Raw genomic sequence first — 16,532 nt, forward strand, 5'->3', positions numbered from 1 at the left:
TGCATACGAGCTGATGCATGCACCTCATCAGCTCCTCGCCGCCGTACTTGAATAGCTCGGCTGGCAGGCCGTCAGCTCCAGCAGCTTTGTTGTTTTTCAGCCGCGTAATCGCTATTCGTACCTCGTCATAGTCAGGCGGTGGGACAGCTACTCCATCATCATCGACTGGGGACTCGGGTTCGTCTTCCTCACTACTTTCAGCGCTGCTACCATTCAGTAGGTTATAAAAGTGTTCCCTCCACAATTTAAGTATATTCTGGACATCGGTCACTAGGTATTACTTTAAGTCATTTCTTCTTCTTCTTGATTGGCAGTGTTACCTCTTAAGCAATTGTGGGTGAGTTTAACAAGGCACGCTAGTCGTTTCTTCTTCTCGTTACAAATTAGAAATTAGACTACGACTAGGGCTACGAAAACCGAACGAACGGTGTAGATCTGTTGACCTGAAAACAAACGCCTTCGCGCATTATCTTTATATAAATAAAATTGTTCTAAGTTATTATTGTCCAAATATCGCCTGTAGCAATATTAAAGCGGTAAGAAAACGCTTCACCATTTGAAATTACAACTTATTTTTGTTTTTACGAGTACTTACTAAGTAAACACTCTTGCCTTCAGAAGCTTTTAAAGAGTGGAAGTACTTTCTCCAGCTAAATATGGTTTGGTGTTCCCGATCTAGCTTGCCATAATAATTATTCCATTCTTTAACTTTATTCATAACAAATGACAAAGGCGTATCAGCTTTCAATTATTCAGTAAGTAGCAAATAAGGGAATGCTTAACATAAATGCTTTTGTTTTTGATTTTAACTTTGTATGCGTATATTCAGTAAATATACATAACATACAATGTACATACATACACTCAGGGCCGTATAGAGGAATTTCGTAGTATACTGCCGTCCAACGTAAGAAAGTGGTTAACTACATAAGAAACCCATTGCAACTACGGCTTTTATGATTTGAACGGCAGTACATATATTGAATATTATGATTGGATAATTGGTTTGGTAGTGAGGCAAAGGCTTTGATGATAGCAGTCAAGTCGAGATGCCTTGCTAACTCACTTTCTAAGGAGTGGCCACCTTATACTCCTGAAACTCGACTCTGGGTTGAACAAGAACGATGATAGTTTTTATCCTTGATAGAACGCTGCATCATTTCATTTGAAATCTCTTCGGACACATCAGCAGGATATTTTTTTGCAAAGGTAAGTGCTGCGCTCTGAAGTCTGATCACGGGGCTCCCTTGAGAACTCCGGGCCCGGGGAAAAAGTCCCCGATTCCCCCCTCTCGACGGGCCTGCATACATTAGTTGTATACATGTACATATTTATGTAAATATGGATATGTGGAAATAACGTCCATAAACCTAGCTGACCCAAGTCGCCAAAAATCAATAAAAAATTAGCTAGTAATAAGGTGTCCTTTAGGTGTTAATTAGGGCCTCCAAAATTAATTTAGGTGTTCCTTTGGTTTCCGAGAAATTCGCAAAAATGTGTGTGTGGTTTACGTAAACCTAGCCAAATATATGCTGGAATTAGGTGTCTTTTGGGTGTTCTTCAACGCCACTAACACTAATTTAGTAGCTCCATTGGTTTCCGAGAAATTCGCAAAAATGTGTTTTTCAGCTAGCTTAGCGCTGTTAAGCTATATGCAGGAATTAGGTGTCTTTTAGGTGTTCTTCCACGCCACTAAAACCAATTTAGTACCTCCATTGGTTTCCTAGAAATTCGTAAAAATATGTTTTTTAGCTAGCTTATAAAAAATTAATTATTAAAAATTAGCAAAAAAAATTATTAAAAATTTAAAAATTAAAAAGAAAAATAAGATTGTTCAGCTAGCTTAACAGCGCTAGGCGTTGGAGAACACCTAAAAGACACCTAATTCCAGCATATATTTGGAAATTTTAAAACCTAAATTTAACGATGGGTCAGCTAGGTTTACGTAAACCTAGCTGACTCACACATTTTTGCGAATTTCTCGGAAACCAAAGGAACACCTAAATTAATTTTGGAGGCCCTAATTAACACCTAAAAGACACCTAATTCCTAGCTAATTTTTATTGATGTCGATGTGTTGGAGGGCTATCTAAATGGTTTCGAAAGGGTATTCGAAACATGAATGCAATTCGGATGGGGTAATGATATCCAAAAAACATCAGTTGATTTATACAGTTATAGAAATCTTTCGCGTTTCTTACAACTAATCCAGATTGATAATTCTTTCTGACAATTACCGTTCATACGAAGGGTGTTTCGTATATTCAATGAATCTTTATCCGTGTTGCACCACGTACATATTACCATATGTAGAAATCCCAAAAATTTTTTTATAATGTCGTCAAAAGTTGGTTGATCTTGAAGGTGGATCCGAGCTTAAATATACGAGTGACCCCAAACATTTCAAGCTTTTTTCACATTAATTATTTTTGTTCAAAATATAACACTGCGTTTATAGTGAATAGGAAATATAATCGGTACATTTTGATTTTTGGTAAACTTGGTCCAGATACTAAATATCCCCAGAAATATCAACATGCGCTAAATACTTACTTAATGCTGTAGGCCAGGGGTTCCTAAACTTTTTCCATGGCACCTTTGTTGTGCTAAAAAAATTTCGCGGCACCCCTACTCTTTAAATATCTACGAAAACAAGAAAACACAATGCAAACTTTATGCTCCTTTAGCTTTAATGTGAGGACTGAAATTGTTTTGATGATTTCATTATTTCCTTTAAGTTTATTGGGAGCTTTGACAATTTTACCCTGAAATCATTTGACGCTGAAAGCTTGCTGGTTTATTTGTTTTTAGCCGACTTCACAAAAAGGATAAGGTTATCAATTCGTCGGAATATTTATTTTATTATTTTTTTCTATGTATGTTACTGCATAACTTTGAATCACGTTAACCGATTATTATAATTCTTTTTTAAAGGAAAGGTGTTACCTGACAGGTGGTCTAATTTGGTTTAAGTGCGATCATTGGATCATGAATAGATTAACGATAATCTTAAATTCTTAGATGTTTATGTAAGCATTTGTTGAAAAGGCAGTCTCACATAGAAATGTAAAAGTAAAAGTCACTAGTATTTTTAATGCATTAAAGGCTGATTCACATACAACTTTCTTCGCTTTGCTTGATAGTTCCTTGCTTTGACATATAAGATCGATGTAGGCATATGCATGAGTATGCTCACATAAAAAACGTTTGAAGCAAAGCAAAGCGAAGCAAAATCTTGGGCAACTCTCAACTTTTGCCCGCTTTGGCAATTGTATCTTTTCTCGTGCGCTTGCATTTGCATTTAATGACAAAAATAGGGTAAATAGGAAATTTTATTGCTATTATTAATGCATATTATTATATTGTTATCTATTTTACAGAGAAAATATATGGAGGAAAAGGAGAACGTAAAAGCTGTCAAAGCGTTTATTGTAGCATACCTTCTGCGTTTCATGCTTTGTTGTCAAAGTTTGAACTGTCAAGCAAAGTTGTATGTGAATGGACAGCCAATTTAACGAAGCAACTTAAGTGAAAAATGTTTTTAATTTTGAATATTACATGGAAATTGACAGAAAATAAAAAATCATTTTCCATTTAAATTGCTGGTGAAACAGGCTGTTATCCATTTTCTTAGCGTTAACTTCGAAGTTACATATGTACGTTTTTCTTTGCATATATATGGGGTTTTTATGCAAATTGCTGGAAATTCTAAAATATACATGTCACCAATAAAAGAAATCTCGACGTGCTAGAAAAAGCCAAAGATGTATTTTATTTCGTAGGCCTATGTTATCTTCGCAGCAGTGACGGCATCTTCCTAGTCGCCAGGAAATACCGACGGATCATACAGCGCCTTCTCGTGACGTTTTCTGCCTCTTGCTTCATGCTAGGCCTACCGCTCCTTCCGTTGTTCCAACCACTGCAAATATCTACACACCTTTTCCATTTCAAACCATTTTTCCGTAAAATTTTTTCGATAGCTTTAAAAATTTCGTCGCTAGTGGTGTAAGTCTCAAGTATGCACTTCACTCATCAAAAGCTCTTCTTCGATTTGCAATGCGAATGGGTGCCTCACTAACACGAGTGCAAAGTAAAAAATTCAAAAGTTTTCAAACTTTTTAGAAGTACGTTTTCGATTGCCTCTAAAATCTTGTTGATTTGCTCTTTCACAGTGTGATTGCGAAGTTCCAAAAAATAAGTTGCATATAGTAACATATAAGTGCGTGAAGCTGTTGCGCTTGTTACGAGAACAGCCCAGCCAGAAAAAAATCTGAAAATCAATCCGAAACGAGAAAAAAATAGATGAAACGCGGATTAGGTCTACAAAAGTACCGAAAATGGCTGTGAAAAGTGTGTGTTTTCTGCTATTTTTTTGAAAATCTTTTGATTCAATTTTTCGTTGACAAAACGTACTGGGGAACTACGCTTACGAGCGAAATACACCACACAATCTGCTTGGCAAACCAAGCGAAATATCCCTTTGCTGGATGCCATTTGTGTTGTGTGTGGGTTTTGACGATCCGCCATGCTGAAGTTTGAACAAACCGCTTGCGTTGTGTATGGAAAGTTTAAAGAATTTGCCCGCCCCACTAGTATACTCTAGCCACTAGCAGCACCCAAGCGTACCTCGGCACCCACTTTGGGAAAGCCTGGCTTATCGCAAAGCACCCAAATACATAAACACAGCTACGTATGCTATACGACACATATACATATGTATATGAATGTACATTAGGGTGGCCGAAAAAAAAGTTAAGCCGGAATTTTAATGCTCTCACCCCCTATGATTGTTCTATACCGGAAAAAACATACCCCTGTTTTTTAATTTTGAAATCAAACTAACATTTAAAGGTCGCTCAAAGCGCTCAAATTTAGAATTATTTAAAATCAATATTTTTAGATCAAAAAATTTGGTTTCGCTTTAGGAGACTTCTAGTAATAATACTTAACTGTTGATTTAACATTTCCTAATATTAACTTTTTCCCCTAAAAACCCCAATAAATACAATAGAGGGACTCATAAAAAATCGTTGGTATGAAAAATTGCAAAATAACACAATTGGGTAATATTCCCTGAAGTTTTCTGAAGAGAAATAGAATTTTCCGATCGAAAAATAGTGATTTAAGATTTCTATACCATTTCCACAAAAACTTGTTTTTCCTGATATAACAGGGGTGGGCAAGGCCTAGGCCGAAAAGAGCCACATGTAAATTCTAAATTGTAGCATTAGCCAAAAGTAGCCACAAATAAACAAAAACAAAAATTTTATTTTTAAATAAAATTATTATTAGAAATGAAAAAAATTAATTTTATTATTATTCTAACGTACCTAAGATAGATATTAAAGAAAGTTCAAAAGATCCCTTTGGCGAAATTTTCAATATCTTACGTCAGTTAAAGTCGTCCAAGAGAAAAATATTCAGAATAGTACGCGAACAGAAAATTTGCAGAAACTTGCAAATTAGACGAAGAGCTGATAGAAATTTTGTTTACATTAAAAACGTAAGAAAACAAATCCCGAAGTCTTATCCTGACACAGTTCACTGACTAAACGAATAATTACTTACTTCTTACAAGTTTAATTAGTCGCATTTTACTATTTTAACTTCCAAACCATCACATTACATTTAGGGATTTTCGCCAATTCCAACCAGCTTTTTTTGATCAGCTGTTTTCTGGTTGGAAAATTGCTGTTGGCAAAAATTTTTCCAGCAGAAACTAGCAGCTTTCCCTCAAAATGAAATGTCATTTTGCTCTCTCAATTTCCCCTACTTTGCAAGTTTTTTGCGTACGCGATCACAAAAAGCTGATAGTTTTTATAACTCTCAATAATTACACTGTGAGACAAATGGTAGGGGTCAGTGATCGGGAAGGGTACAAACTACCGGGGAAAGTTATATCGGTAAAAAGAAGTTATACGTGTTCCGGCGTTTCGCTGGGTCACGTCTAGGAATCGATATATATATATAACTATCATATAGGGGAAAATGTCACCTTTGGTGGTCTTTTTTTGACATAACTCGAGAACCACTAGTCCGATTTTGCTGAAACAAATTTAAAAAAATTAAAAATTACAATTCCTTTAATCTGTTCATATAACGTTTTTCTATATAATCAACAGATTTAAAAAAATTTAATATTTTAGGCAAAAAATATTTTTTTTCTTCATACATTTATTTTTACCGGCAAAACTGTTGATTATATAGAAAAACGTTATATGAACAGATTAAAGGAATTGTAATTTTTAATTTTTTTAAATTTGTTTGAGCAAAATCGGACTAGTGGTTCTCGAGTTATGTCAAAAAAAGACCACCAAAGGTGACAATTTCCCCTATATGATAGTTATATATATATCTCGATTCCTAGACGTGACCCAGCGAAACGCCGGGACACGTATAACTTGTTTTTGACCGATATAACATTTCCCGTTGGTTTCATCCCATCCCGATTTTGACTGTCGCTTAGTGTTATAAGGTACGCGAATGCAATTAATTGGGAACGGTATATTGACTATACGAATTCCATTGTAGAGTAAAAGGTTTCAACAGTGGATATTTTAAATCTGGTACTTGGTACCGGAATTCAAGCAATGGCAAAGCTTTATGTAGCATTTCCAGTGCCTTATCTTCTTTTAATTCCAAAAACTCTAACTCTTCTTCGCTTTCCTTAAAAAGGAGTATTTCGGATATTGTAAATTCATTCTCAATTACGTTACATAAAAAAGGGTTTATGAAGTTTGCAAACGTACATTTAAATAATTTTAAATCGGCGAATCTTATTCAAAATCTGCTCCTTAATCCTCTGCAATATTTTCTTCTAGCCATGGGAAATTATGAAACATTCTTTTTTTTTTGAGAACAAACATTCGTAGCTTAGCTTCAAAACTTAAATTAATTTGCGACAAATCAAAAACATTTTTATTCTCTCCTTGTAGGGACATGTTCAAGTTTTGCAATGATTCTTTGTAAAGACCATTGAGTCTGAAAGCCAATTTTCATTCTCCGATTTCGGGTAATGTTCCGATCTCAATTTGTGTATTTGTATATAAAGAGAATAAAATAAAAAAATAACACAATGGAAAAGAATGTCCAGCGACATTCATGTATTTTAAAAAGTAAAAAGAGCCAAAATGTTCTAAGCAAAGAGCAAGTAAAAAGAGCCGCACTTTGCTTAGCAAAGGGCCGCATTTGGCTCAAAGAGCCGCGTTTGACCACCGTTGTAATATCAAATACATGGAAAACCTTGAACGACCCCTAAATAATTTTTTATTTCGTAATAAAAAAGGGGTATGGTTTTTCCGATATAAATCAATCTTAGGGGGTGAGAGCATTAAAATTACAACTTTACTTTTTACGTGAAGTTTTGGGCCACCCTATTGTATGCATTTATATGTTTATAAATTTCGCACAAATTTCTATGTACAAGTTGCGTGGAGGAGTCTTTAATGCTATGTAGATGTGTATGCATATACATATGTACATATGTATGCATTTGCTTGCCGTAAACATCATTCATACATTTGTTATTCTTACTCCAACTCATTTAAATGTTTTTTGTTTATACATACATAAGGTCATTCATTAATACATACATGTATGTGCAAGCAAATCAAATTAACAGATGCCCACAGCACAAAAGTGAAGACACCTAATCAAAATTCATTGATGAATAAGGCTTGGGACTAGCCCATCTCCAAACTGGTAATTATGGTGATGAATAAATTCTCTGCACTTATAGGCGTATATGAGCCATTCTTTTTGAAGCAGGACGGATTTCGTAAAAAAAATTATATCATATCTCCGATTCGCTTAAAAGTTTTGTTATGGATTCTAAACATAAAATAAATTAACACGTATTCGAGGCATTTTTTATTTCTTCGGAGATGTGATATGTCAAAGTTTGGTGGTTTGGTTCGTGGTTCTGACTAATCACCTACTTCTTTATGATTGTCCTAAAGCTAATAGGGGTTAAAAATTACACCATCGTAATCCTTGTTTAATTCTCTTTAAAAAACATGGTTAAAAAAATTGGCCTTTTTCAAGAACTATTTTTAAAATATATTTTTTCTTTATGATGGGATGTATGCGAATCAACACTTTTTTGTAATTTGTTTTCGAAAACTTATCTTGAGATATATTTAGAAAGGTGTTAAAAATCGGGTTTTTCCAGAAATTTAAATTTCATTGCGGATTCCGATAGTATACCTATCCAGAAATAAAATTTGTACGGAACGATTTTTCTTTAAGGCGACATACCCCTAGAAATGGGCTTGGTAATTGTAGGACTAAATTTAGCAAAACGCAGATTTGATTGCGGATTTTGGCAGAAGTCTCTATGAGAAGCACAACCCGAGATATTGGTTTGAAAAAGTACATGATTAGTCAGAATCATGAAAAAATCCAAACTTTCACAGATCATATCTACGAAGAAAAAAAAACCCTCGAATACGTGTTAGCTTATTTCATGTAAAGAACCCATAAATAAAATTTGAAGCGAATCGAAAGTGTGACACCAAATTTGGTGTCCGATATGAAAAAGAATGCCTCATATAAATATGTACATATGCACGTACATACATAGGTATGTATGTACATATAAATATCCATATGTATATATGGACGTTTACAAATAGTATTTGTATAACCGGCCTTACCACGAATTCCATGTGAACAAATATTCCCAAGAATTATAAAGCAAAACAAAACCAAGTTGTCCAAATGTATTTTTGTGTTGCCAGCTAAATTATGGGAACAAGATAGAAATAAGTATGTAGCATGTTTCCATCTTTAAAAGACTCTGCAAAGGCATTTGGTTTACTCAAGAAAACAATCTGGTGGAGCATTGTGGTTTCGAAATTTCAGCGATTTTGGAAAAAAATTAATTACCAACTGTTGAATATAAAATACCTGGTGGCTCACGCGGCCCGAAACAATTTGGCCAAAAAAATAAAATATCCGCATTCGAAAGATTCGCAATATTTTGGTGAATGCCACAACATACATACATAGCTGTGTTGTGTCATCCCTTTCCAAGCTTGACATCTCCGATAAACTTATTTTCCAAATAATGTTACTTCTTTTTAAGGGATTGTTATTAATATCAATTTTGCGTAAATTAGCGTCCTTAAATTTCGAAATATCGAAGTTTCAAGCATTTTAGTCTGATTTCAATAATTTTCAGCGTTTTGATTTTATATGGCAAGCACAATAATCATACCGAGTTTGGTAGTTAATAAAATATCGCAGTTTTCGAGGAGTGCACAAGTGCGCTCGGGTATAAAAAATATTCCGACGAATTGATAACCTTCACCCTTTTGAGCAGTCGGTTAAAAATAAATGAAAATTTTATTGGCCGTGGGACTCGAATCACCGACCTCGCGGCTCGTTAATCCACTTTCTGCCATATATCAAGGCACAATTTTGATCAGATCAACTGCGCCGTTAATCCGGAATCTTATGGAATGTAAATGTTTATAAAGGTGCGTATGTTAAGCTCAATAAAAAAAGAGGCGGGACTTTTAAAAATTAGATGAAGAATTCTGAAATTCTACCATTTAATGCAATACAATTTAAACATTAGAAAAGCAAGCTTTATGAGATATTTATAACATGGCGCAAAGCTCAGTTACCCGACATTGGACGAATATACTTTTGCATGCACAATAGCCCTATTGGAGGCAGTGCTTACGCTACTCATATCTATTTATTCATATGTGGGGGAAATAATAAAATATACAAAATTTAATGATTTGGCTGGCAAACAGCAACTTTTTTTGATATGGAAAATTATTTTGCACAAGCCTCTAGGCCTATGCAGGATTAGAACTACGGAAGTGACGCAAAAAGTCGTAGCAGAAAATAAAATTACCTAATAGATTTTTATACCCGAGCGCACTTGTGCACATATATAGACAAATGTATACATAAATGCTCAGAACGAAAAAAGATGTCGATTAAGCCTTGTCTGTCTATCCGTTTGTCCGCCGGTGTACATGATAACTCGGGCAAAAACTGAGATATCTTAACAAAATTTGGTATGTAGGTTGCCCTTTATCCAAGGTAGGTTGCTATTGAAAATGGGCGAACCACGCCCACTTCCCATATAACGATAATTTCGAAAAATGCAAAAACTGCTATATTTCAGAAAATATTGGATCCAAATTGTTGAAAATTAGTATGTGAAGTAGAATTGTGGAAAAAATTATATTATTGTGAAAGTTTTGGAAAATGGGCGTGACCCCGCCCACTTATGATGAAATGCTGTATCTCAGTAGCTGCTTCACAAATCCGTACCAAACTTGGTACGAGTCTTGCCTAAGGCCTTGCTAAGAAATTTGTTGAAACTCTTTGAAATCGGGCAATAAACACGCCCACCTTCCATATAACGGTAATTTACAGAAAGTAGAAATCTGCGATTAATCTTTAACTACTGATTGCGATAACGGCTTAGCAGAAAATTAGATTATTATACATTTTTGGACAATGGGCGTGGCGCCGCCCACTCATGGCCACAAATGTGTACTCGGTAACCGATTTCTCAATTTCTACCAAACTTGGTGCACTTAATAACCTTGGTACGAAATAGCAATTCGTTGAAAATTATGCAAATCGGACTAAAACTGCACCCGCTTCCTGTATATAGGTAAATTTCAGATAACTTCAGAAATAATAAATTTCAATAATTGAGGACGCTTATTTACACCAAGTTAATATTAACAACAATCTCTTAACAATAAATAAGACTATAGACTTTTAGGAATTGAGCGTGGCACCGCCCACTTTATGACTACAAAGGTGTATCTCGGTAAGCACTTTATCGATTTCTACCAAACTTGGTTCAATTATACCATTAAGAGCCGGTTGCTCAAAGCCTGGTTAACACTCTGTTATATGCATGGAGTCGAAAACGTCGATAACGGAGATTAGTGTCAACCAGGCTTTGAGCAACCGGCCCTAAGTCTAACTCAGCATATTATAGAAAACGTTTGAAATCGGGAAAAACACCCCCGCTTATCATGCAAAGGTAGTTTAGAGAAAGTTGAAACGACGGTATTTGATTTCTGCGCCGGATAGGTATATACAATTCGGTTTCGCCCGAACTTATACTTCTCTACTTGTTATATATGCATTAATATGCTTTTTCTCGAAATTTTGTGGAAAAGACCTAAAATAAACCCTGAAAATTTGAGCCCTTAATATTAATGTTAAGTGCTCGACCAAGGCGTGCAAAGAATTCCCCATTCAAAATACACGTAAACTTTGAGTTTTTTTCTTCAAAAGTATACAGCTCAGAAGCATTTTATGGTATAATCTTGGTCAATGAAGGGGTATCTTCAGATCTGAATGCTCTACAAAAGTGTCCATTACGGTGGTACCCTAACTCCCACCAGTTAAGCTAACTAGAAATTTTTAAAGGCAAATATTTAAATAAGATAGTGTCAAGTCTTTATTCAGGTTTTTATTACTACACCTGGTATGATTTCACCATGGGTTTTGTTTAAATTATGTTTATGTTATTATTTTTACCAACATATGTGTTTTTGCTACTGTTTACTAAACAATAAAAACACAGTTTGTCGACTTTCAGAAATCAGTCATAAACCCTTACGATTACTTCATTATGAGAGATATAAATAGTACCTAAAAACACATGTATTTGTATAATTGCAGATGTCCAGTTGGTACAATCGAAGAAGGAGTGAGGTGATCAAATCTTCATGCAGCTTTGATTTACATACGATCAAGGTGTTTGAGTTATTTCAGTGTTTTTACTATTTAATTAGATATGTGCGTACATAAGTATGTACGTGCTCCACTGAGTTTGGTTAAGTTTTTAATGCCCATAAATTTTAATGAAACCATTTGTTTTAAATATTTACGTTGATCACAACAAAACACAAAACAAAAGCCCAAAGCCGTTTTACGACAAAACAACGAATTTAAAAGTGGACCGAATAACGAATATCACCGCACATAACGACCGACAGCCACAATGCCTACTATCAAACTAAACAACCGACCAAGAGTAGCAGGAACGCAATCATGTTCAATTCAAACTAGCAACAAGTTTTGCAGCCACTGCAGCAACATAAAAATTGATTTGGCACAGTGCTGCCACTCAGCAATGTATTTTACCTTCCAAAACACTTCAAAATCTACCAAAAGTAAAGTTTTGTGAACTAAAAGATTTGGCCGGCCAACGGTATGCCATCCAGTATTCATCGATGTTTGATTCTTCTCCTTTAAACCAAGTTTTTTTTTCTTGAATTTACGCTTTGCTCTAATCCATCATATTATCCGATTACTGTCGGATATGACAGTGCAGCTTTAAATAGATTACGTTTCGTAAACCAAAATGGTCAGAATGAAAGAGTAATCGATTAAGCTCTGAATGTTTGTCCATCCGTCCGTCCCTCTGTCTGTGCACATGATAACTCTAGTTAAAATTGAGATATCTTAACGAAACTTGGTACGTGGATTTCCCATCCCATATAACGGTAATTTAGAGAAATACGCGATAAATTAGTAACTACTAAACATAATTTACTCACAATTTATGTTTTCAATAATTCTTTAGCAAAAAAAACGATTATACGTAAGTTTTCAAATAAAATGTTCATATTAGAGACAATTTACGTTGGCATGAAATATAACATATCTGCGAAGTTTCAAGAGTGCACCACGCATTTAGAAAATGCCAGCATGCAGAATATCTGTCGCAGCTATTTTGTAATATCTGAAATTTTACAATTCTTTTAATTTTAATAATATAAAAGTACGTTTTCACGAGCTTCAAATTGGGAAATTTCGACTTTCACTTTCAATTTGAAATTGTAAATATTCACATGACAAATTTCAATTTCAAAACCAATTTCAATCACATTTGTTTACCAAATAAATAAATAATAATTCGTCGGAATATTTTTTACTTTCATTTTATTTTTTTATATATGTTACCGCATAACTTTGGACCACGTTGACGGATTTCAATAATTCTTTTTTTAAACGAAAGGTGTTACCTCACAGGTGGCCCCATACTATCCGATTAGATCCGATCTTTGGATCATGAAGAAATTAACGACAATCTTGATTTTTTATAAGAGATTTTGTTTTTTCTTGTTGGGCGTATAAATTATTCAAAGTTATAAGACTTCCAAGTGGCCAAATTTAATATTTATTTTTCAAATTCACCCAAATTGAGACACCATCACAATTTCATCTGATATTTTTTTATATGGCCAAATTGAGAAACATTACACAATTTCAAGCTGAAATTGAGAATGGTGCCCAAATTACGAAATTCAAGGCTCGTGGAAACGTGCTTTAAGTTACTTCAAAATGTTAAAAGCGTGATATTGACAGCGTAACCATGAAATATCCGAAAATGAAAGTGGTGTACAAACCAGGGAAATACATGCCGATAACTGATTGTTTATCACGGGCGCAATCACCAGTAGTTGGGGAATTAGACGATTTGTCAGGCGTTATACATTCAGTTACGAAGACGGTGTGTGGTACTGAAAAAATTATAATTTTTATCGAACAGTCATTGAGAAAGATGAAAAGTATAATCGCATTATCAAATATGTACGGAATGGTTGGCCAAAATGCCATCAACTAGATGATTGCAGTCAACAGTTATATAAGTACAAAGCATTGTTGCATTTAGAAAATGGACTTCTTTTTTTGAAGCACCGTTTGGTGATTCCTAATGAATTACAACGTAACTCGGTGCATGCGGCACATCTGGGCATTGAAAAATGCTTGCTAGGGCTAGACTGCTGTACTTTTGGCCAGGAATGAACAAACAAATCAGATATCGCACCGAATCGTGCGCTATATGTGAGAAAGTTGAAACGAGAAGAACCACCAAGATATCCATTCCATATCGTGGCTATGGATTTGTTTGAATACGGGGGACTTGACTTTGTGGCACTTATTGATTCATACTCAAGTTTTTTAGTGAGCATTCAGATTAGGGATAAGACGTCGAAGCATAATATTGAAAGCATTCAAGGCGTGTTTAACAAGGTAGGGTATCCGGCAGATTTCCTTCGATTTGCGATACCGCAAAGTAATGGCTTACAGGAAAAGGCGTTGCTATAGCAAAAAGCCTTTTAAAACGTTGCTAGGAAGCAAGCATGGTTGATCAATTGCAGTACCGGTTTCTAGAGTGTAATACGACCTGTGGCCAGTATGGGGCTAACGCCTTCGGAACTATTTTTCGGTAGACTCGTTAAGACAATATTGCCAGTATCGCCCGCATTACTGGTCAGGAACAACATCCCGGAATTCAGCATTAAATAAAAAATTGGAAAAATAAAAGAAAGACAAAAAGTTGTTATGATCGGAAAGCGAAATCATTACCGGTATTAAATGTAGGTAATTCAGTTATGTTTCAAAAGAATGGGAAGGACGGACTTATGGGACTATCATTGAAAATGTAATCCTGGTCGTATATCGTCCGAGACATTTTTGATAATAGTTATAGGCGAAATCGAAGATTTAATGCTAAATCCAATAACTGTAGATTAAATCCAAGTGATATATTATTAGAGGATAATGATAAGGACAATTGAGGCTAAGGACAAATCAAAGTGCCCCATCACTGATAGGAAATCAATCTTTAGGTGATAGACAGATGATTAATCAAAAATTCCAGCTGTACATGATACAACATCGCATCATCGGATGAACAGCTGGCAGTACTGATTCGGAAGGCGACTCAGAAAATAGAAGTCAGGAGCAGGCATCAGTAAAAACACGGAGTGGTCGAGTAATTCGTCCACCTCGAAGATATGAACGTCGTGTAGTCTGAGTGCTGTTTTCTGCACGCGTTGTTTGGTACAAATACACTTTAATTAAAAAATGTATGTTTAAATTCGCACATTTTAAGATAGGTTACCAGTTTCCTCTCTTAATGAATGCAAATTTACACTCCGTGTTAATTAAATAAAACACTGCTTGGTTACTTTTGCTATTATATGGGTGACGTAGAACAAATTTCAATTTTTTTTTTAATTATAAACAATTATTGTTACCAATTTCACCGTTTACACATAAAATGTTTAAAATTTCCTCTAAAAAATTTATGTTTAAATATAGGCATACAAAGAGAGGTAACCAGTTTCCTCCCCTAATTTGTGCGAAATTAAACAGTCTGTTTTCTTTTACATACCAAATTTGTCACGTAAAGAAAAATTACACACAAAGTGTTTAAAATTGAGTAAATATGAGCACTTACTATTTATTATTTGTAAAAAATATATTTCTACTTTCAAAATGTTAGTAATTTTAAACATTTCATGTGTATATTTTAAACCACTCATGTTCAAAATCAAATCTTGAACATCTTGTGCGTTTATTCGCACAGATTCTGGTTGAAAAATAATAACTTTTCAGTAGAAGACTTACATGCACTTTTTAGAGTGTACATAATAATCAATGCCATCATATCAGCACCGTTAGTTCGATTTTCTAAAATGAGGTATCAAATTAAAGATTGGACAGCAGATGTGCATGAGAGTTTTACTTTTTTGAAAAGATTTGCCACCTTTTAAAAAATTATATTCAAATTATTAAAGAAAAATCAATTATTTCAAAACAGGGTATCAATCGAAATGATTTTGAAAAGCTCTGTATCTTAACTCATCTTCAGGAGGTTTGCCTTCTTCTTCTTCTTCTTCTGTTTTGGCCCCGTAACCGCCTAAGCGATTTTGGCCGAGCTCAGCAAAGCACGCCAGTCGTTTCTCTTCTGTGCCTGCTGACGCCAATTCGAAACGCCAAGTGAAGCCAAGTCCTTCCCCACCTGATCTCTCCATCGCAGTAGGGGCCTCCCTCTTCCTCTGCTACCACCAGCGGGTTCCCACTTGAATACTTTCAGAGCTGGAGCGTCGGTGTCAATTCGAATCATATCAGCACCGTTAGTTCGATTTTCTAAAATGAGGTATCAAATTANACTCGCCGTCGCCAACGCGTAAAGGACCGTAAATCTTCCGCAAAATCTTTCTCTCAAACACCCCAAGAGCCGCCTCATCGGATGTTGTCATTGTCCATGCTTCTGCGCCATATACCAGCACGGGCATGATGAGTGATTTATAATGTGGTTTTCGTACGTCGAANGGCAAGAGTGATTCTGCGTTGGATTTCAATGCTGACATTATTATCGGTGTTAATGCTGGTTCCCAAGTAAACGAAATTCTCTACTTTCTCGAAATTGTAATTGTCAGCAGTGACGTGGGTGCCAAGGCGCGAATGTGCTGACTGTTTGATGACAGGAGATACTTCGTCTTGTCCTCGTTTACCACCAGACCCATTCGCTTTGCTTCCTTATCCAACCTGAAAAAGGCAGAACAGACTTCGCGGTTTTTGTTACCGAAGATGTCGATGTCATCGGTATAAGCCAGAAATTGCATGCTCTTGCAGTAAATTGTTCCTGAGCGGTTCAGTTCTGCAGCTCTTATTATCTTCTTCAACATCAGATTAAAGAAGTCACATGAAAGGGAGTCGCCCTGTCTGAAAGCCCGTTTGGT

At 35.3% G+C, this 16,532-nt stretch overlaps 1 protein-coding gene across 2 annotated transcripts in view; it reads right to left on the reverse strand.

The window, feature by feature from the left end:
- The window catches only part of LOC108360242 (uncharacterized), a 26,942-nt gene extending 14,952 nt beyond the window's left edge, over nt 1–11,990 (reverse strand). Inside the window, exon 1 of one of the 2 annotated variants that reach the window (XM_017612456.1) lies at nt 11,796–11,990. The gene's annotated coding sequence lies outside the window, so the exon portion shown is untranslated. Of the gene's footprint in view, nt 1–11,640 lie in introns of both variants that reach the window. The other variant, XM_017612455.1, reaches the window with a different exon arrangement.
- Between the last annotated feature and the right edge of the window lie 4,542 nt (nt 11,991–16,532).

Source organism: Rhagoletis zephyria, unplaced genomic scaffold (genome assembly GCF_001687245.7).
Source record: "Rhagoletis zephyria isolate East Lansing unplaced genomic scaffold, Rhagoletis_zephyria_1.1 Rzeph_scaffold_00544, whole genome shotgun sequence".
Lineage (NCBI taxonomy): Eukaryota > Metazoa > Arthropoda > Insecta > Diptera > Tephritidae > Rhagoletis > Rhagoletis zephyria.